This window comes from Culex quinquefasciatus, chromosome 2 (genome assembly GCF_015732765.1).
Source record: "Culex quinquefasciatus strain JHB chromosome 2, VPISU_Cqui_1.0_pri_paternal, whole genome shotgun sequence".
Classification (NCBI taxonomy): Eukaryota; Metazoa; Arthropoda; class Insecta; order Diptera; family Culicidae; genus Culex; species Culex quinquefasciatus.
Genome location: NC_051862.1, coordinates 1,692,919 through 1,716,798, shown reverse-complemented (window position 1 = coordinate 1,716,798; position 23,880 = coordinate 1,692,919). Strand labels below are relative to the sequence as shown.

The 23,880-nt window shown below is 37.2% G+C and overlaps 1 protein-coding gene across 1 annotated transcript in view; it reads right to left on the bottom strand.

Annotated features, from left to right (window-relative positions):
• Positions 1-17,868, bottom strand: part of LOC6034560 (AF4/FMR2 family member lilli) — a 187,142-nt gene extending 169,274 nt beyond the window's left edge. The window contains exon 1 of the mRNA XM_038252543.1: positions 17,840-17,868. The gene's annotated coding sequence lies outside the window, so the exon portion shown is untranslated. The remainder of the gene's footprint in view (positions 1-17,839) is intronic.
• Positions 17,869-23,880: the final 6,012 nt, after the last annotated feature.

The following is a 23,880-nucleotide window of genomic DNA, read 5'->3' as shown; positions in this document are numbered from 1 at the left end:
AAAGATAATTAGACGTGGAATTAATAAGTGTAGTCTGTTTTTCAATTCAAACTTTTTTCAATGTATTTATGTTGCACAAATGAAAATTTTAAATTTGGTTTTTATATTGAGAGTAATTAAAAATTAAAGTTAAATTAATCCCATTTTTTTACATAGAATAGAGAAGAGCGGGGCGAAGGTACGCACCTAGTGACAATCATTTTGTCACCGATGACCATAAAATATTTTTGATTTGTTGTATATACCAAATGGTACCCTTATCACTTGCTTTCAAAACGTATTACTAGAATTCACCTCAAATTGCTTTTATGTCGAGAAACAGGCGTAGCTTTGCTCCGTGTGTGGGGTAAAGGGATTTTTAACTCTTTTTTTGTTGTTTTAATTTTAGTTATTTTTTCATTCAGTTTTCAATTGGGGGCAGTTTCAATCTCAAATTAAGGTAAATTTATCGTAAATTGACTTGTGTCTAATGAAAAGGCGTAGTCCAATTTGGACGAAAATCGAGTTTTTTGTTTGTTTTTATGGTACTTAATTGCATAAAATTGAGAAACTTGTTTGTTTATGTATGTTTTTACATAAACAATTTAAAAATATGATCTAATGAGTGAAAGTATAGTTGATATAGCTTTCCCTATTCATCCTATATGTCCAGATTTGCCTCAGATGACTGTACATTCGGCTCAAATACAATCCTGCTTTGTTTTGACTGTAAATTAGATTCATTTCTGAAGTCTGAGCTTTGGTTATTTTTAGCTGAAATTTTACCAATTTCTTTCATCCGTTAATAACTATACGAAAACTATTTCATTACACTACTTTTCTCAAGTTGATTTTATGCAAAATCTTCCAATCTTTCGAATGAAAATGGTTGCGTAATGATAAGTGGTTGCGAACACGGTCAAAATTCAAAATTAAGAGTAAGTTTCTCAAAAACGCTTAAAATTACCATTGAAAAAATAATTTTTGAAATGTTTTTCAAAGCGCGATAGAAAGCCCTCGCGATTACCTTTCTAACGATATATAACTTTTTGATGTTTGGTAATGTATTTTGGGAGATATCATTTCTCCAAATTAGGGCATTTTTTCGAAAAAATCCATAGTTCAATACAAGTTTTTATTTACAGGTGGCTAACGGCTGACATTTTCATTGGTTCGAAGGTTGTTTTAATGGTTTTTTGGTGCGCTGAATCGAATGAGAACATTGCCGTAACGATTTGAGAACATGTGCATCTAGTGGGACGGTTTCAGCGAGAATTGCTCATATTTGAGATATTTTTTGCGTGGTTTTATTGAAACATTTTTAATATTTTTTTATTAAATTTTCAATTAATTTTATCTGCCATCACTGCCACTTTTACTCCACCGTCGGTGCATTATTGCTCGCGCCCTCACGTGAGTCTATCTATGCGATACACACGACACAACGGACGGACAGACTCGCGCGCCAAACCGTTTCGGTTCCGTTCTCCAATTTCATTGACAAAAACAAACCAAAACAAAACTTTCGGCACCTCTCTTCTCCATGGATGGTGGTGGTGGGTTGGAGTGCAGACGCTACGTGTGCACTGTGGCTCACTTTTCTCTCCCTCTCTTGCACCAATACTTGTGTACTAAATACAGGCGCGAGAGCATATAAATTAATTTGTACTCTACCGCTCACAAAATTGCATGATTACTGCCACCCCCTGCTGCAACCCTTCCGCATCCTACTTTGATGACGGTTGATTTTTTTGCTGAGAGATGCAATGATGATGCACTCTCACACCTGAGCACGCTCTCTGATCTCATCAGCAACAACAAAAAAGAGCACAACAAAATCGCAGCAGGCTGACGGATGATTTTTTGCGAGCGTTCTTGGGTGGCACATAAAGCATGGCACACCATGATGATCAAGTGTTGGGAGTGGGGTGGTGGGTGAGAGGGGTGTTGTTTTTTGCTCTCATCTTAACTTTGGCTGCTGCTGACCATCATCATCCTGGCTGATCCTCCTCGTGGATGTTGTTTTGTGTGCTTTGGCAAGGCCTACTACTTGTGCTGCACACATCCAAGCCTAGCAGGACTTGGTCTTCGTCCTTCCTTCGGGTGGCGCATGCCTACTATGATTGTAAACACAACAAACATACACAAACACACACGGCGCACCGAAGTGGATTGTGCACACGGAAATTAAACTGCACAAAATATAAATTCAAATTACCAAACTTTTTCTTTCTTTTTAGTCGGTCTCTTACCACCCTTCGCACACATGAACACGAGAGAAAGGGGTTTATTTTTTCAACCCCTTTGCAACAACAACAACACACACAGAAGGAAACAACACACGAGTGTCCGGTTCCGTTCACTCACACTCACTTAAATAGTGTAAGAGAAACAGAGAGAGCGAATGTTGGGTGGCACGGCTTGCTGTGTTGGTTGCTCGCTGGACGATATTAGGAAAGTATCAATTAATTATTACTTTCAAGAACTGTGACCCACCCTCCCCACCCCTTCCTACCTCTCACTCTCACACATGCTCACCTATCCGTTCGATCCACAGTTTGCAACTTTGCAACATTGCATTTGCAAGGGTTAGAGAGATGGAGTGAACAGGAAACGTCTCGAGCCTCGTGAGTGTGTGTGTGTTTGTGTGCATGTTGGGAAAGTTTAATTACTTTGTATTCTGATAATGGCCTATAATTTCTGGAAATTTTTGCCGAGTCGAATTGGAAACCCCTTTCTTTCTTTCTCTTTCCGTATCATAAGGGTGGATGGTGTTTTTTATGCATTTTATGTCCCTCATAGATTCGAATTGCTCATTGAAATTGTAGCTTGTGGAATGACTGCCATGCCATGCTGCATATGCCAACGGTGAGTGAATCGTACACCAATTATATTGTGGTGTTTGATAGACACATTGAGGATGGAAAAATAATCAAGTTGATTTGGAATCAAAAACTTTATCAAATATCCGTACCATTTCTTCAACTAAAACTAAACTACCCAAAACAGTATAGTATTGATCAAAATCCGAATGACCATGATTCTTTTTAACACTAAACGTAAAGGAATAGTTATGCATTTGTCTGATTGACGAGCCTTCAATATGAAAAGTCAAAAACTAAAGGAATCTTAATACAGTCTTGACTCGATAATCCGAAGTTCGGTTATCCGAAGGTTCCATAGGAACTTCGGAAAATCACATCATGGGCAATCAATTTTTTTTTCTTCCCACATTCTCAAATTCTGTGACTCCATTTTAGCCGAATGAGAGTAGATGATAGCCTGTTAATGTGATTTTTTTACAATATCACCCCCAGACCCAATGTAACCCCTGTTTATTGTATGTATTTGAGAGCTAGTTTTTCAAATTCAAACAAATATAATAATATTTTTTTCATTTTAAGGAAAAAAATTATTTATGGAAAAAAATATTTTTTTTTATTTCCTTTTCTATGTTTTGTTATGTTCCCAAAATGCAAAACTGAAAATTTGGTTTGTTGGACCTTTTCAAATAAAACTCCAAAAATATTAAAACCCATTTCCAAAAACTGCTAGCTGTAGAAATGGCACTGATAAGGATAATTTCACTAATGAATTGATTTTTTAGAACCTGTTTAATTTGTCATAAATGGCAAAAACCCTTGATATAATTTAAATTTTACTGAGTCTGGTACTACTTTTACATAATTTTGCACAGCAATTCATAATTTACCTCTCAGAGGCGGATATTCGCCAAAAGTCCCACAATCTAGGGAAGAGAACTGGTTAAATTATAAACAAAAACACCACCAACAGAAGACACGAACATTGCTTCGGCCCTGACGTGGACTGGTGTGGTCCATCTCCGGAACCCCGGAAGATGATTTTAGCATCACAAACTAGAAATCTCCCCCCACCCTCCACCGGACCATCCCAAGCTCATCTTTCTAACTCAAGAAAGATCCCTTTCACCTCGCTCACTTCATGTATAATGATAATAATAGTCCAGAAAATAGTATGCATCTCACACCAAGGCCTCCAACGACCGGCGGCGGAAGTACGCAAGGTTGAGAAGGTACTTTCTGGAAGCACTGCTCTGGTGCTATGTACTTGATGTTTTATGTGTGTGTGTGTTTGCAAGAAGGCTACTCCATCAAAGATTACTTGCTTTGCTTTATGAGCACAAGTGCGAAAGGGTTGCCAAATCAGTTTGGATTCGAACGTAGCAGGCGATGCCATCGGGGGTCACACTCCCTCCTGAATTCCTCATCAATCAATGTTAACTCGATTAGGAGTGATTCGTTTGTTGAGCCATTTCAATTAGGCCTGGCAACACTGCCACCCTGGAAGAAGTTCTCCTCCTACTCGGCGTCGCCACCGCCAACTATGATTGCAATTATGTGACCGCACCAGGAAAAGTGGAAATACAACACGTAGACGTCGTAGTAGAGTCCGTCGTCCTTTCTTGGCCTAGCCTACTGCGATCCTTCCCCACCCACACCCCTTTCCACAGTCCACCCGAAAGCAGTGCAATACAGGAAAGATATTCCGGAATAATTATAATTAATTTTTGAACACTGTGGCTATGGCTATGTAAATTCTTGGCCAAAAGTATATAGAGTTTATCATATTGTGAGGAATAAATTACGAGCCACTTGGTCTGTCTATCTCATCGTCGTCTTGTCCTGGTGGTCCTGGTGCAAATAAAACAAATCTTTACAATTTATAAATGCAAAACAGGCCTGCTTTGCTTTGCGCTCTGTGGCTGATTGTTTGCCGATTCTGGTGCGGAGGAGTGCGGATGAGGTGGACGTTTGCGGTACTAAAAGTATGCAAATGGCTGCCGGATAGTTTTGCTGGTTCCCTCTGAACAAATTTTGCCCTCAAAGGGCGTGGGAAATACTTATCTAATCTAAGGTTATTATGAAGGGAGTTTTGTTCCAAAAGATCGAAGTTTGGTTGAAAACATCGTTTTCATAATACATAATCGAACTGATTTTTATGTTTTTGTAGATTTGTGTTTTAGTACTATGAACTGAATTGAACAAAATCAATTATTTTCTAGTAAAACAGCATGTTTTGTGATGTTTCATTGCAGGTGACTTGCCTTGAACATTTTAAAGCAATTTTACCAACCTGAGACTTTAATTAACAAAAGTTATACTAAGAAGTATAATTTTTATAAAATCCATATATTTATACCAAATAAATTAGAGTTAAAACTCAAAAAATATGCCAAAAATAACTTTCTATTCTTGTTTTGAAAGATTTACATAGATTTTGAAAAGTTTAATGAAGAACAATCAAAGTGTCTCATAGTTACCCATGGGCTGAAAGGAGTGGAGAAAACAATTAGACAGCCCTGGATTAAAACCTAATAAAAGGACATTGTAGCCCAACTCTTCCCCTATGGAACGTCGAAAGAAATCTGAAGAAATTTTAATTTTGGTGTTAATGGCAGCCTACATGCAAAAAAAAAAATGATGACTACTCAAAAAAAAACAAACAAACGAAACAAATCAAACTCACTTTTTATTACTCGATGTAAATCAAGCTGAAGGGTAATTAAATTTAATTGTTTTGTGTATCGAATTACAAATGTATTTTTTTGTATATTTGTTTTCAAGAAATGATTAAAACTTTTTTATTGTAGTTTTTCTTAATATATTTGAATCACTGCTTATTTCGTAGAATTATTTGCCAGATAGTTTAGTTTAAGTATTTAATTATTTTTTTAATTGTGACATAAGTTTAAAATGTGATAACACTTACATTGAATAAAACCTTTTTATTATAATTTTCTTAATATATTTGAATCACTGCTTAATTCATAGAATTATTTGCCAGATAGTTTAGTTTAAGTATTTAATTATTTTTTTAATTGTGACATAAATACGGAATAAAATTCAAAATGATTTAAAACCATCGTTAATTTTTTTGATAAAATCAATTGCATGCAAGCCCTCACAAAAAAAAGTCAATCAAATCGAAAAGTTAAAATCAACCGATCTATTACCATTAATAATGATAATGATACCCTTCCTCCCCATCCAGATCACTGAGCAGGGCGAAAAATAAAAATCACTCCCGGAAGGTCCACTTTCGGCCGGAGACACAAACAATACTCATATTCATTTTTTATGATTATTTAATTAAATGATAAAGCTCTCGACTGCGGTGGCCGGTAAATGAAAATGAGCAAATTTAAATTGTTGCACATTCCACGTGTCACAGGAGGCCTCCACCAAAGGTGGGGGTTAATGGGGACACAGCACGTCAATACTCATCAACTTTGTCATTATTGGCCGACACTACTGCCTCTGCTGCACACGTGGCCTCCGCGAGGGGGGGGGGGGGGAAATCGAGGTCGTCGAATTGATTTCAGTGGCGTATTTTTAAACGTCTGCTTTATTGCGATTATTAAAATCGGAATATATGTTTATCGATAATAGGATGGCCATTTGTGATGTTTAATGTGTTTTCATTATTGTTGCGAGCGCTCGCGCAGGTGGTCTTTACCTCCATGACTTCCTCCGAGTTGTTTTTCACAAATACAGAAGTATGATTTGTGCGCTATTTGTCACCTGGCCTACTAAGCTATTGTCGTTCTTGGCGTAAATTATGACGACCACGACGACGACTACTTGCTACAAACACAAACATAAACACACACATACAAACATGCATGTACACAGCCTACTGTGATGGGTGATGATAATGGTTGGTCAGTAATTAATTACCGGTAGGTGGTGGCGGTTGGGTGGTGATGGGTACAGAAGAGAAGGAGGAAGTGGACAGTAATTAGCCTTCCGCAAATGGTGGTCGTCGTCGACGGTCGGTCGTCGGGAGGTTGTCACATGGGTCTTGTCATTTGCTTTTGAGACTATCTAGCCGGTGGAATCAAGTCGATTGTATAATTATGAGTGGCTTTTGGAAGACTTCGTGTAGAATATTGTTTATTTGGATGTTAAAATACATAAGGTAGAATGAATAAAAGGTTGTTGTTGTTGTTAATTCATTTATTTCTGGCAGCTTTAACCTTTTTGGTCATTCGCTGCCCTTTGTATTAAATATAAACAAGAACAAACGGTTGAAATTATTTAAATGGAGCATTTTGTCTTATACAACAAACATCAACATTATCATTAATTTTACTAACTAGCGAATGAAATCTATACCGGAATCATCTTGTTTTTGTTGTTGTAATTATTAAACATTATTTAGAAAGAACATTTCTTTCTCAAAGATTTTGAATGAAAAAAAAACAGTTAGCAATTTTATAAAAACTTAAAAAGAATTTTTCATATTTGCAAAAAAAAAAATCTCACAGAACAAAAAATAGTAAAACATTAAAAAGTCAATTAAAAAGAATGAACAATGCTCGTAAAATCCCGTACAACTAATTATTTTCAAAAATACTCACCGTAATATTACCGAAACAGGAATGTTTTTTAAAGAGATAAAGATAAATTCTTAAACATATACATAAAAATACATATGTTTAAATTCAGATTCAAAAGCGTGTTCTTTATCAGAAAAAAAAAACGAAAATATCCTATATTTTGTTGACTTGCAGGTTTTTCGTGAAAACTTAACACGTTGCCTTATGTATGAGACAAACCTTCCTTGGTTTTTTTTCAACTTGCAGTTTTTGCATATGGGACATCTATGGGAACTGGAGCAGTTTGGGCAGTGTTTTAAAAAAAGAAATAATCACAGTATGAAACAAATAAAAAAATGTATGAAACAAATTCAAAAAAAGAATAGTTCCAAAATGCAAAGCAAAATTCCATGAAATAAGTTCAATATCAGTCTTTTCCCATCTAATTTTTTGAAAATATTTTAGCATGAATGAATTATTCAGAATAAATTTTAATTTTTGAGTACTAAAGTGTTAATATTTAGTTGAAGAAGTTCATTTTTAAAAATATGGAAAAACTTACACAAACTGTCACAAAATTAAAAAATGTGGTTGCATTCGGAATTTTCTCTCAGAAAACTTTTTAAACTGCTAATTTAGAACTAATTTTAATACCTAAAACAAATCTGATATTTTAATATGATTGCATTAATCAATTTCCTCACCCACATTCGTCTTCGTTCTATCGACATTTTTTCTATTCAACTTTTTGTTCATTCGACCTTATGTCTTTTGACCTCTTTGCCAAAACAACAAAAAAAAACTTTACACATATTGCGCAATTCTCACTAACTTGGACTTCGCACTAAATTATTGCTATCGATCGCACTGTTGCGACTTGTCATGCTGGCGTGAGAAATTTGAATATTCTCAAAAAAATGATCAAAGCGATCCGATGTTGCTCACCTGTCAATCGCAATTTTAAAGTGCGAATGTCCAGTTTGGTGGAAACTGCGACTGGAAATGTAAATAAACAACTGCTAGTTGCCTAGTTTTTTGAAAATTTTGTTGTCAAAAGTGCGAGAGAAAAGTGCGGGCCAAATCAAGTTACAGTGCAAGGATCAATAACACTGATAATATTTTTTCTTGATTGCTGAAAATCTAATTCTTATCCCATAGTAACCAATTTTGAAGAAAGTCTTTGTACTTTTTCAATGCCGTTTTGCATAATAACTTTCATCTTCCTTGACCTGATTAACAGTGTAAACTAACAAGTTGTCGTACCCAATAAAACAACAAATTACAAATTAATTACATTTCCAAGGTAATTTTTCAAAAAGACTCAACCTTGCTTGAAAACAACCAATGTCAAGACCTATTGTAAAATTGTGGTGTTTTAAACGTTTTTAAATTTGATTATATTTGAAAATATAGTCCATTTTCAAAAAAGCAACACTCCAGTGTGAATTTTGGTAGTTTCGTTTTGAAACACATCATTTAAAACATGTCCGATAAGATTTTTATTTTTCAAATAAAAAAGTGAGTAAATTTCAGTGTTAATTTTTTTCAGCACTCTTCTCATAAATATTTACAACTTTATAAAAGATTTCAAATCGATCAAAAACTAGTAATCAAGATATCGATTTTGCAATGCGCTTATTGCATTTTAGTATGGGCAGCTGCCAAAATTAAACGAAGATTTATTTGGAAATCAGAACATGCAAATTTTGTTTTTTGGTCATAGCTATCAATTGTACCGTTTGCGCGAATTTTGATGCTGATAGAATTTGAGACGTATTTTCCCCATTATAAGGATTTGAACGAAATTGTATGATGATTTATTACTATTGAACCATGTAGGTTTTTTCTTATGGTCACATCCATTTAAATGTAATCGTGCTCATAAAACAAAAAATCCTAACTGTACATAAACTTTCTTAAAAGCTTTTAAAATTTCCTTCACGTCAAACCATTCCAAGAAGAGCAAATTTTTCATCGCGTGAATAATGAATATTTGTTTAATTCTTCCAAAGCCGTCTGATTTCTGTTCAACTAAATTGAATAAATATCACCATGTTTTAATTTCAGCATGATATGATTGATTCTGAAACTGAATGATAGAACTCAGTTATGTAGTGTACTAACAAAACATTTAGGTCATTTTAAATTCTCGTCTACTGATTTAATCCAGGCAGCTCCGGACCGTTCCTTCCCCGGAATTAATTAATTTCATCAGTTAATGAACCTCGAAAACAAGAAGTCAATTTGAGAACCCGGCCAGCATATTTAACATATAATTGGCCTCCTCGAAAGCAGCCGTCACACAATGAATGCCCACACACACGCTCGTAATTCCGAATTTCCCTCCGACTTGATTTCATTATTCCGGTACAGAATCCCCTCTCCTTCCCCTTTCTCACCCACTTTTGAGAAGAGGAACAACACCTTTCCTACCCCTGCCTCTCCTCGACCGTCCAAGCCAGCGCGCGAGATCGCGAACAGAGACCGCATGCAAATTTGTCGCTTTTGACCGCGTCTCCATTATTATGTACATGTGGAATGAATTCCTCTCCTCAGCTCCGAATCTCGAAAACGCCAAGGTTTTATTCCTCGAAACGTGACTAATGTTTATCCAGCAGCTCCTCCTCCTCCCATCCGGAACGACGGTTCCCAAAATCCGGACCGTCCTTCAACTTTTGACGAGCGAACGACAATTTCGGCTAACCGTTAAAATGAGGCCATCCGTCCGTTTAGAGTTGACGAAGTCGTCGTCGTCGCGGTTGGCCATGACAGAGAGAGACTGAACGGGAGGTATAGAAAAGGACATTCCGTAGTCGTCGTCCTGACGGTCGAAGCAGGCGGCGGTGACATCTTTTTTTTTTTTGAATTAAATATACTTTATTGAATCTTTCTTATAATAATTACATTTGGTTTACATAATAAGTGGTCAGCTGTGGCTCTTCAGCTTTAGTTTGCTTTTCGTGATTTAAACACTGTTCATTTTCTTAACTTTAAAAGTATATGATTTATCATTTTTGTAACACTAGGTACAATGAGGAAAAAAAAAATTTTAAGAAAACATAACCTAACCTAAAACTAACTTAAACTTACAATAAACTAAACCAATCCTTGAATCAAGGGGTATTCAGATATAGCACATTTTTCCTGAATTTCAAACATTTTTCTTGAATCTTCTGATCCAACATTTTTACTTCTGCTAATTCATGAACCTCACTTGATCTTGTCCAGCCAGGAACATTCAAAACCATTTTGAGTACCTTGTTTTGGACACGCTGGAGCTTCAATTTATGAGTTCTAGCGCAACACTCCCAAACAGGTACTGCATACTCAATAACGGGGTAAATTATTTGTTTGTAAACTGCTAGCTTATTTTTCAAAGATAGCTTTGATTTTCTGTTAATTAAAGGATACAAACACCTGATGAGAATGCTGCACTTGTTCAATATTTTGTCTACATGCTGTCGAAACAAAGTTTCGAGTCAAGTATGAGACCTAAATAGACAACTTCTTTTGACCAGGGTATCGAAACATCATTCATTTTAATCAAAACATCATCCTTTGGGACAAATCGGGCCGATTTGGAAAGTGGAAAAATGATGGTTTGAGTTTTGGCTGCATTTATGCGAATTTTCCAGTCGCCAAAGTATTCAGAAAGAACGTCAAGACCCTTCTGAAGACGGCCAACTAAATATCTGGTTATTTTACCCTTATAAATAACGGCAGTGTCATCAGCAAAAAGTGACAACACACCATTACCAGGAAGAGTAGGCAAATCAGATGTAAAAATATTGTACAGAAGTGGGCCAAGAATACTTCCTTGGGGAACCCCAGCATCAATGTTGAATAATCCAGAAGCAATCCCATTCAGAAAAACCTTGAACGATCTCTCCGAAAGATAGTGCTGGATAATTTTGATAAGATACATTGGAAAACCGTATAAATACAGTTTATGTATCAAACCATCATGCCAAACATTGTCAAAAGCCTTCTCAACATCCAACAAAGCCATAGCAGTTGATTTAGACTCAAGCTTGTTCTGCTTGATGATTTTAGTTAACTCGTAAGCTGATGAGCAGTATTATGACCCTTTCGGAAGCCAAACTGCTCGTTCAAAATTATATTATTATCGTTGGTAAAATCCAAAAGCCTTGAATAGATGACCTTCTCAAAGAGTTTGGACAGACTACTCAAAAGACTAATGGGACGATAACTTGTTGGCGATGTTGGATCTTTTGAGGCTTCAAAATTGGTATGACTTTGCCCAGTTTCCAATTGGTAGGGAAGTAACCAAGTTGCAAACATTTATTGAAAATATTGGCTAGATGTTGAAAGAACTGATCACTCTGTTTTTCAACACTAGATTAAAATGTTATCAAAGCCTGGAGCTTTCATATTTTTCATTTGTTTAACTGCAACTTTGACTTCCTCACCAGAAACATGGGAATCTGCAGGAAATTCAAAGGTAGAGTTATTAATTGTTGAAATACTATTGGCAACTGATGTTTCTTTACGGCTGGTCATGGAAGCGCCAAGATTATGTGAACTAACAAAATGAAGCCCAAGTGCATTTGCCTTTTCCTCGGATGTAATCAAAGGAGAATCCTCAACAATAAGAGGAGGAATAGGCTTTGGTTTGTTTTTAAGAACTTTTGAAAGTTTCCAAAATGGTTTTGAATAATTCCCAAGCTGGCTTACATGTTTTGAAAATTCTTGATTTCTGATATTGTCAAGTCGGTCTTGTATGATTTTGTTCAAATTGTTCACTGAAATCTTTTGTCATAGTCCCCAGTCCGTTGATATTGTCTCCTATAAACATTCCTAAGTCTAATCAAGTGTTTAGTATCTACGTCAATATCAGTTACCTTAAAATTAACAGGAACCTCCCGAACGTTGGCAGCCTCTGCTTGGTTGATAGCCTGCTGGATCACCTCCAGCGAACGATCAATATCAGCAGAAGTTTCCGGCTGTTGATCATAGTCGATGTTGCTGTCGACCACTTGCTGAAACTGCTGCCAGTCAACGTTGTGGTAATCTTTCCGGGTTGGTTGCCGCTGCGGAGTAACGGAAGCTCCAACCTCCACAACCACCGGATAGTGATCAGAACTCAACTCTTCAAACACCTCAGGATGAGCCACGTTCTCAGCCATATTGGTAATGAAGAAGTCGATGATTGAGTGATTCCCAGACCGAGCCACCCTCGTTGGACGATCAGGACTCACAACGTTGTAGTATCCGTTTTGCAGATCGTTGTGCAGAATCACTCCGTTCCGATTCCTCCTGCTGTTGCCCCAAACTTCATGCTTCGCGTTGAGGTCACCAGCGATGATGTACTTTGCGCTCCGCCGTGTCAGCTTCTGGATATCGCTCTTCAGTTTTGCTGCTGAACCATCTCTGGAATTCACCTGACGTGGGCAGTATGCAGCAATGAAGAGTACTGGGCCAACCGAAGTGGGAATTTCCACCCCAACGGCCTCGATGATGTCCAGCTTGAAGTGTGGCAGCCGGCGTGGCTTGAGATCACGATGAACAGCGACAAGCACAACTCCTCCTCCAGACGTGGTCCTATCGAGCTGCGTCGCGATCTTGTAGTTTTGCAGATAAACTTTTTCACCGGGCTTCAGATGAGTTTCCGTGATGGCAGCTACGTCGATCTCCTTCTCGCGAAGAAAATCCACCAGCTCTAAATTCTTCCTCCTAATGGAGCAAGCGTTCCAATTCAGCAGCTTGAGGGACCTACGATCCATACTGGATGACGAACGAGGTCAGCACTTCAATCTGCTGGGTCTTGGTTTTGCATCCACGCAGTGCAGCGGACATCTGTTTGAAAATATTGAGGAGTTCGGTTGAGGTGTAAAGATCATTACCATTTTCCTCAACTGCTGGTTCTTGGGTTGGTCTTGGCTCCTGGCTGAAGCCCGGTGGTGGCGGTCTCGGCTCTTGGCTGGAACCCGGCCGTGGATGATTCATCTCAGCTCTCTTCCTGGGATCCAACGGCAACGGTGCCAAGTTCGGAACCTGGCGTCGCGGTTGAAGAGGTGGAAAGTTTTGCTCCACCAGGGCTGGAGGAGTTCTACGACGCTGAGGCTGATTCTTCGTCGATGCTTGCTGCCGAATTTTCACGAACTCAGCTCTCTTGGGGCACTTTCGGTCGGTTGACGAGTGCTCACCGTTGCAGTTGAGGCACTTCACCAGCGAATCTTGGATGCACTGGGATGTGATGTGCGCATCGGTACCACATTTGGCGCAACGACGCTTCAGGTGGCAGTTCTTACCTCCGTGCCCGAAGCCCAGGCAGTTGAAGCATTGTGTGACGTCACGGTGCACTGGTCGGTATCGCTCCCACGACACGATAATGTTGAAAACCGCTCGAATTGCCTTCAGCTCAGGAAGCGTCGTCGATCCCTTAGCCAAATGCAGCAGGTAGAGCTGGTCACGGTACTTGATGTCTTTGTTGCGTCGGCTCATTTTGTGCACGGCCAACACATCCAGTTTCAAAACTTTTAGCTCGGCAGCTAATTCCTCCACTGGCATGTCGTACAGACCTCTGACGACGATTTTGAACGGCTTATCCATGACGACATCATGGGTAAAGTACTCCGCCTCGTTTTCGGTCAAGTAATCCTTGACCAGTTGATAGTGCTGCCTGGATTGCACCAGCACCTTAAATCCGTCCTGACACAGACGAATGTTGCCTAGGACTTTCCCAGACTTGATGAGTTCAACCAGCCCCGCTCGAAAGTCGATCGTTGCTGCTGATTGCCGCACATAAAAAGGAGGCAGTTTCTCCTTTCGCTGTTTCACTTCATTCTCCTTTGCTTCCGCTACCTGGTCCTCGTCAGGCAGTCCAGCAAACTTGTTGTTCTTCAATAGCTGCTCCTCGTGCGACGAAGAGTTCTCCTCCTCCTCATCCATCGGTACAGTACCGTCGCTCTTTTTCGTCTTTTTGCTGTTCGATGTCACTTCCAAAAGCACCTTCCTCTTGGAAATCCCCGGTTTTTGGCCATCAGTCGAGGCCTCAACCTTCCTTTTGGAAATTCCCACTTTTTTGCCTGCTTGAGCCGCAGGTAGGGCAATATTGCCGGCGTTTTGCGCCGGGACGCGACGAGTCATGTTGATTCAGACAACCTTCACCAACGAATGCTCGGATAACAATGGCGGTGACATCTTCTTCCGTCCATCCTAGCAGTATTAAAATCATAAAATATGGAAATCATTTGCATACAAACTTAATTGAGGTTTAATTATAAAATTACATTTTATTTTGCGCGCGCTCAAGTATTTACAGCTTTACTCCTTTAAATATAATTAAAACGAGTTTTAATCATATTCAAATTTATTCCACTCTGGAAAACGGCGACAGAAACAACAACAACCGGTTTTTCGGCAAGGGAAGAAGCAGACTGTGCGGTGGGGTTTGGCCTGTAATGAGAGCGCACACCACCGTGGACAACTTGCAGGACACCACCATTCTAGGCAGGGGAGGAAAGGAGCCGGGAGGACACAATTAAAAATGAAGAAGGCACCGCGATTTTCGTGGTGGAGTTTCTCGCGAATCTCCGTTGGACGCGTCACGTGATTTGTGGCGATGATGTTGAGCGGTGGTTCGTGGGTAAACAGCTTGTAATTGATTGAAGTGATTGTTGGGTGACTGTTTGGTGAACTGAACCAGAGAAAAACTGTTTCAAAATTTTGAGATAAAATAATAAAAGAGGTCAAATAAATAAACAAAAAAAACTGAAAAAAATCAAGATTAGAATGTTCTGAAATAAAAATGAATAATTTTATTTTCCCAATCTACGACTTTAAATAAAATTATATTCATCCATCTTATGCAGAAAATGAATTAGAGAAACAACAAAAAAACTGATAATCCAGAGAAATATACGACCCTAACCAATTTACACCAATTTTGAATCTGTTGAACATTTTACACCAGAATTAATTTTGAAAACTAAGTTTTTTATTAATAATAAGAATTTCAAAGCAGATTTTTCAAATACAGCCCAGATTCAATTATTCGAATTCTTTGGAAAAATGTCACTTCTAAAAATCGAATAAAAAAATTTTGTTTTCGCTGAAAATGCAAAAAAAAACAAAAAAATAAAATCTTAAAATAAAAATACTAAAATGAAAAATACTAAAAATACTAAAACTACTAAAAATATTAAAAATATTAACAATACTAAAATACTAAAAATACTATAACAGGGCGGCCGTGGCTAACTGGTTACGGTGTTCGCTTCGTAAGCGAATGGTTCTGGGTTCGATGCCCATCTGCTCCCAACGAGAAAGTTTAGAACATAGAAAATTGAAATGATGAACGAAAAATCAAAGTCGCTTGAGGCGGGGTTCGATCCCTCACCCTTTGGATTGGTAAGCAAAAATGCTATCCACTAAGCCATGACGGCTTGGTGAGCTTGGACTGGAATTAGGACTACTGTTACAGAGAGCGAGTTGTGGCGCTATAACCACAGCAAATAGTGTCCAGGACATTCGTGGAAATACAATGTCCCATCCCAGAGAGTCGGAGTACCAAACCTTCTTAGCATGGTGCTCCCAACGAATACAACCAAAATCTCGGAGCGTATGGTGGTGTGTCCCCACGCTTCTTTCTCCCCTGTCGATTCAGAATTGTGTTGTTGTTCGAACCCTCAGTGCTCAAACTCAACCCAATTACGAGTCATCTTTGCGATACGGCTTTACGCAGTAGGCCTGGCCTTTAACGCTTGTGATGTTTCAATGCATTTCAATGCAATGGCGCACTACAAATGTTAATAAATGACAAGAAGAGTGCTAGGCGTCATCTAACCTAAGGCACTCTCCAGGATTCCTTAAAAAGATTGGCTGCGCTAGAGTCTGATTAGATTAGATTAAAAATACTAAAAATACTAAAAATACTAAAAATACTAAAAATACTAAAAATACTAAAAATACTAAAAATACTAAAAATACTAAAAATACTAAAAATACTAAAAATACTAAAAATACTAAAAATACTAAAAATACTAAAAATACTAAAAATACTAAAAATACTAAAAATACTAAAAATACTAAAAATACTAAAAATACTAAAAATACTAAAATACTAAAATACTAAAATACTAAAATACTAGAAATACTAAAATACTAAATACTAAAATACTAAAATACTAAAATACTAAAATACTAAAAATACTAAAAATACTGAAAATACTAAAAATACTAAAAATAATAAAAATACTAAAAATACTAAAAATATTAAAAATACTAAAAATACTGAAAATACTAAAAATACTAAAAATACAAAAAAAACTAGAAATACTAAAAATACTAAAAATACAAAAAAATACTAAAAATACTAGAAATATTGAAAATACTTATAAAATAAAAACCAAAAATGCTTTTTGCTTTTTTGTTTATTTTTCTTACTTTGAAATGGTTCGTTCTGAAATTGTTCAAAATTTAACCGATGCACCATATCAAAATTATTTTCAACGCTTTGAAAATCGCGTGACTGAAAAGTGCAAGAGGTTTTGTCCTACAAATCATCATAAAATATGCCCGGCTACAATTGTGTCGTCATCATCCTCGCCATTCGCCATCACCAGGACAGGAACTAAATTAGCCGACTCTGCCGGACAGGTTCAGGGTGGAAAGAAAGGCAGAATTGCGAGGGCGCGAATCATTAACTATGTCTCGTGGTGTGGCAGCGAGGACGACGGTGAGTACAGTTTGTGAATCATTCATTGTTGGGTAGAAGTACGAGGGAGTTGGGGAAGAAGTGGAGCTCATCATGGCGAACCGTTCTCCAACAACTTATCATTATACCATGAACCCTTGGCCTTTTAAGGGTTACATTTCACAATTTTCACTTGAATAAAAAATGATGCAAAAAGAATGTTCTGGCACCTCACTAACAAAAATATTCAAAATTGATTAATGTGACCCCTTAAATATTGCAAACACCCTCTCATCGTTGTATTAGTAATCAGCCAACGAGGTATAATATAATTTAGTTGTTCGCGCACACTGTACCCTCGCTATAATTCAATAATAATTATAATTTCTTCTTCCATTTCTCATTTCTCATTAATAATAATTCTCGCTTAAGACCAGGCTCGCTCGACCTCGGTTCTGTCTCATCGACTGTGGCCCAAGCTAGAGCCAGACCCACCACCGAATCGTCGTCGACGGCGAAGGTGACGCGTGCCCTCGAGCACTTTTCCCAAGTTGTACTTTAGGGAAATTGGGGTAAACAAACTAAAATATTAAAAGTTCCATTAATTCATCCATAATTTAGAAATAAAGGTCATTTCTAGAGTATTTTTTTGAATAGGTCCTATAAACATATGAAACACAATAGCTTATAGGTCCTTTTGATAAAAAAAAACTCAAGATTTTTTAATTTTAAAACACACGTTTATGAAAGATAATAAAAAATCAATTCATTAAAGCATTTTACCTCACTGCCCCCCGTTGTTTTAGCTGTGACCAAAACACAACCTCTCTTCCGAGACTTACCGCGGAAAAACTTGGCCGTCGTGGGAGGATGTGGAGTTTTACGGAAGAGTCCTTGTCTAACGGCGGCGGCGGCGCTGCGACGGTATCGTTCCTCATCACATCGAAACGGTTGGACTGCAGTCAGGCTGGTGGAAAAGTACACACCAATAACATAGAATTTCGTGTGTGCACCATAAGCAAGATATCCACGACACGTGAAAATATAAGTCTTTTGGTGGAGCTTCATTGGCTCGGAAAATCAGAGCAGGATAGTGTTTAGCAGGGTAGAATCCAAACTTCCATAAAACCGAAAAAAATAATTAAAATACAATAATAAAAATAATAAAAATAATAAAAATACTAAAAATACTAAAAATACTAAAAATACTAAAAATACTAAAAATACTAAAAATACTAAAAATATTAAAAGTACTAAAAATACTAAAAATTCTAGAAATACTAAAAATACTAGAAATACTAAAAATACTAAAATATTAAAAATACAAAAATACTAAAATACTAAAAATACTAAAAATACTAAAAATACTAAAATACTAAAAATACTAAAAATACTAAAAATACTAAAAATACTCAAAATACTAAAATACTAAAATACTAAAAATACTAAAAATACTAAAATACTAAAAATACTAAATACTAAAAATACTAAAATACTAAAAATACTAAAAATACTAGAAATACTAAAAATACTAAAAATACTAAAAATACTAAAAATACTAAAAATACTAAAAATACTAAAAATACTAAAAATACTAAAAATACTAAAAATACTAAAAATACTAAAAATACTAAAAATACCTAAAAAATACTAAAAATACTAAAAATACTAAAAATACTAAAAATACTAAAATAAAAATACTAAAAATACTAAAAATACTAAAAATACTAAAAATACTAAAAATACTAAAAATATAAATAAAATACTAAAAATATAAAAATACTAAAAATACTAAAAATAAAAATACTAAAATACTAAAATACTAAAAATAAAAATACTAAAAATACTAAAATACTAAAAATACTAAAGATTAAAAAAATACTAAAAATTAAAAAAAATACTAAAAATACTAAAAATACTAAAAATACTAAAAATACTAAAAATATTAAAAATACTAAAAATACTAAAAATACTAAAAATACTAAAAATACTACAAATACTACAAATACTAAAAATACTAAAAATCTAAAAAAACTAATAATACTAAAAATACTAAAAATACTTAAAAATACTAAAAATACTAAAAATACAAAAAATACTAAAAATACTAAAAATACTTAGAAATACTAAAAATACCTAAAAATTCTAAAAATACTAAAAATACTAAAAATACTACAGATACTAAAAATACTAAAAATACAAAAAAAAACTAACAATACTAAAAATACTAAAAATATTAAAAATACTAAAAATACTAAAAATACTGAAAATAGGCCCCCTCCGTGTACGCACGAGAGCATGCAGCTAGTGCTCAGTGCTCCATCGTTTTTTCGATTTTTTTCGCCGTAATTGATTGTGGTTACCCGCGAGTTTGCTTCTCCAGCATGCCAAAGGCCGGCCGTGGCCGTGGCAGTTCGAGTGCGGCCTCGAAAAACCCGCGAAGTTCGTCTACCGGCCGTGTGCAAAAGGTAAACAAACCAACGCCGTGTCGGCCGCCATCGCGCAGGGGCGTCAGCGCTGAAGGCATCGACAAAAAGTTACTACATCCCGGATATGTCCCAAGATCACCAGTGCGAACCCGTTCCGGTACTTCCGGTGCCGCGACCAGTGGCACATCAACATCCGCCAACATCCCCATCAGGAACGAGTTCCAGATGCTGAGCGACGACGAAGAAAATGTTTTGGACACGTTAGCGGACGATGTTGACGAGTTGCTGGAAGGCCTCGGATATTGTCTGAAAATCGGTAAGTCGGCAGTGCAAGTGATCACACTGACGAAAAGAATTTCGACCTGGTGTTTGAAGAATTGAAGCGTAGCAACTTCTTCTTACGACCCAGAGAAGTTAAGGTCGTCTTGCAGGGTTATCAAGACCGTCCGATCGCCGACCTGAAGGGTCACCTTTCGGACGCCGGAATAAAACCGCGGGAGATCAAAGTGCTCTCGCGAACAACAGTCACGGGTGTGCACACTGTACCTGTTGTACTTCGACCGCGGCACCGTCAAGCTCCAAGACCTGCGGCGGACTAAGACGTTGGACGGTTTTTGGGTAAATTGGCGGTTTTACACCAAGAACCCGACGGACGTAGCGCAATGCCACCGTTGGGGACAAGGCAGAACAAACTAAGCTGCGCGTAAAGTGTGCGAACTGTGACGGTAACCATACCGGCAATTACCGCGGATGCGTCGCGCGCAAGGTCTACCTCGAGGAGCAGGAAAGAGGAAGAAGCGTCCCACCCTCCTCAGCGAAGTACGAGCGCAGCCGTTCCTGCAGCTGGACAGCGTACGGTTCCAGCGGAAAACTCAGCGTTCCCTCCTGGTTGGGGGCGTTCGTTCGCCAGCGTGGTCGCTGCTGGTAGCGGCAGTACGGCCCAGCAAGAAGTCACCGGGAAGATCTCTTCACCCTGCCGGAGTTCTTTGCTCTCGCGGGAGATGATGACGCGGTTTCGGAGCTGCCGGAACAAGGCAGAACAATTCCTGGCCCTTGGGAACTGATGATCAAACACATCTACAAAGGATAAATTACCTGTGATCTAGATATAAGCTTTCTCTTCCTCTATCCCCTTTCCTTTGCAATTTCTGTAAGTTTTTTTAAATAGTTTTTTCTTACTCTTGCTAGTGCCTTAGTTAAAGAAATAATTGTTCCTAAATGGATTATGATGCAACACACAGCTGTAAGGAACTCCAAAACTCTGTTATGCACTTCAAAATAACTCATTGTATCTTGATTATTCACCAATAAAACCGAATTGAAATTGAAAATTGAAAAATACTGAAAATACTAAAAATACTAAAAATACTAAAAAACTAAAAATACTAAAAATACTAAAAATACTTAAAATACTAAAAATACTAAAAATACTAACATACCAAAATACATTTGTTTATGCTTTTGTTTTTGTTTTTCCGATTTCAAAAAAACTTCAGTGATAATTATTCCAGGGTTCAACCTTTTACTCACCACCACGCCAGTTTCAATCCCAGCAAGCCGGTTTCGAGATGTCATCCTCGAACAACCCCAAACGAGACGACGACGGTGTGCGCGTGAATTCAAATGCAACGGCCAAGGCACAGCCTGCTGCTACTAGTAGGTTGTCCTAGGTTTCACCGTTCACCGAAACCAAACCCATAATATCAAAGTAGGCCAGCCAACATCCAACCGTCGGTTCGGTGTACGCTCCGCTCGTGCACACATATTTATGTTTATTTTATTTATTTCGATTTTTCTTCTTCTTTAAAATGTGATAGTCACGTAATTAGGTGATTAAAACAGAAGGCAGAAACTCAATTAGCAATTAAACGTGGCATTTTCTTAATTACACGATACTTTTTCACTAATTAATACATGGAGGCGAGTTGGGTGTGTGGGTGAATGCAGGAAGTGGAGGTGTTCTTTCCGTTTCCTCTCGATTCAACCACACAATTGCTTAAAGAGGGTTGGAGGGTTGGGAGTCCTTGTCTGGTCTGGTACTCTGGTGAGGCTTGGTCGACACTTGGCCTAATGGGTGTTATTAGTGGATCCTTGGCAGTGCGAATAACTCAATACTCACCTCGGCGAGAGTCGTGGGTTACTTTGATTGAATTTGAGGAACTTAATATAAAAGTGAAATATCAGTGTTAATGAAAAGAGAAAAATCATAGCCAACTGATCGCGTGAAAGAAAAATTGAGCATCCCTACCTCGAGTGGCGACCTTTCATACCTGCTGGAGAGGTGGGCAACGAAAATTACATGCATACATTACGCCGAGCACACCTTCTTGGTTCTTGGCTGGAAATTTACAGCACGGAACATGTAAAAGAAGGACTTACTCATTTGCCCCGGTGTGGTGGTATTGAATTGGGTGCTTGGTTGGGTCGCCATCGCGCGCATAACTAGAGCCTGATTGCCCACAATTTTCTGGATCAGTGGCTTTCTATTTGGTCTGTGATGAGGGTTTTTCCCTTCAGGTCCCCGTTTTGCTTTGCGCGAATGGGATAATTAGTCTCACAAAATTCGAGCCCAACCGTCGTCGTCGTCGTCCTCGTTTGATTGAGGTGAAAAATAAATAAAAGCGTAAATGAGTGGGTTTTGTGGGACAGAACAAAAAATCGTATAAGCCACTGCACATATGTCTGGTAGTGTATTTTCCAATAATGCAGTCACACGTGTTAAGATCAAGCATCATGGAATCGACTAGTTCACTTAGCAGGGCTTTTTAATCCATTTTTTTGTAAAAAATATTGTTGAACAAATATTTGATAACAAAGATTTACAAAGGCAAAATTAGCATTAAATATAAAATAGAACTTCAATGTCAAGAAAAACAACTAAAATGCACATCAAATCCCATCAACCCACAGTAATGAAGGTTGGTATTTTCCCCCTCCCAACAAACAAATTATTGAAATTGGTGGAGCTCATTTGTGGCGCACACTCAGGACCCCTTCCACCACCGCCGTTTGAAATCCAATTGGTTGGTTGTGGAGAATTTTTGTGTGATTTTTCGCGGCGATAAATTTCGTTCGAGCCGAGATTGGTTTTAACGGCAGCAGCAGCAGCAGCAATAGCAGATTGAGTTATTTTTATTGCACACTCTGTGCTGTGCTGGAGCTAATTAAAATTAAAAGCAATTGAAATTTGCTTGGTAGGCAGTGGTGGTGGTGGGATTCACTCAATCAAATTTATAAACATTATAATTGATCAATGGTGTCATAATATGAACGAACAAATATGGTAATATTTGTTCATATTAACAGTTGATTTCAATACAGTACGTTTGAAAAATATTATAAATAAACAAAATATTTTTTTTTTCGGCCTTCTCTTGTAAGTGTTATGTCGATAATCTCTGAAAATATGAAATTATTAGAAAACTTCTTCAAATTCTTCTTTGGAACTTAGTTAATCCTACCAAGAGCCTGATAAAAGTTCAATAAAAGATTTTACAGCAAAAAACAACGATTTTTTTGCCACACCTATTTCACATTAAAATTGGAAGGTTTTTTTGTAAATCGTGAAACACTTTTGGCACTGTTTTTTTTTCAAAGATTTGCAAGTTATTTTAGTTCAAATGGTACTTTGAACTTAACTTGAGCAATGCCAAAACTATTTTCCTTAAAAATAGAATAATGACAAAAAACGAGAAAATCACAAAAATATGTCCAATAACAAGCCAGAATTGGGACATGGAATATGAAAAAGGCATCGAAAATGTCGGTTTGAAATTATTGGTTTAAAAAAATCTAGGTTTTAATGAACATATTTTTTACGAATAAAAACGGTCTACGTATGATAATAAAACCAGAAGAATGGAAGATTGAAAGATTTTGAATCTCGGCAAGAGTCGAGGGACATAAACATTAAAAATAGTTACAACTACCAAATTGCATCTGAAGACTGACATGACAACTTAGTTAAGGGGTTACATACATGTAGAAAATCACAAAATTTCGTATTACAGAAAATTCACTTAATTCACTAAAAAGATGATTTTCAATCACTCCTGAAAGTTTCATGAAGATATTTAGTGACTAAACTTAGTAAAGACGAATTAAGTTCACAATTTTGCCATGCGCAAAGCGAACTGTCAAACTTTGTAAACGTTTTCTCTAAACACCGAGTTGATTTGCACACGATATTTCGAGATGGGATGGACCAAATTGTCTGAAATTTGGGGTGAAGACTCTCAACAAATATTCCGGGTGCATGACGAAGCCCGATTTTGAAATTTAGTTTTTTTAAATACAAAAATCAAAAACTGACGATTTTTCTATGAAAAACACAAAAACAATTTTATCTTTTAAAGAATTCAGTCTTTGAAAATCGGCCTTCGTCATGCATACAGGACCGGTTCAACGAGTCTTCACCAAAATTTTGAGCCGATTTGATCAAAGTAGTGCCGAGA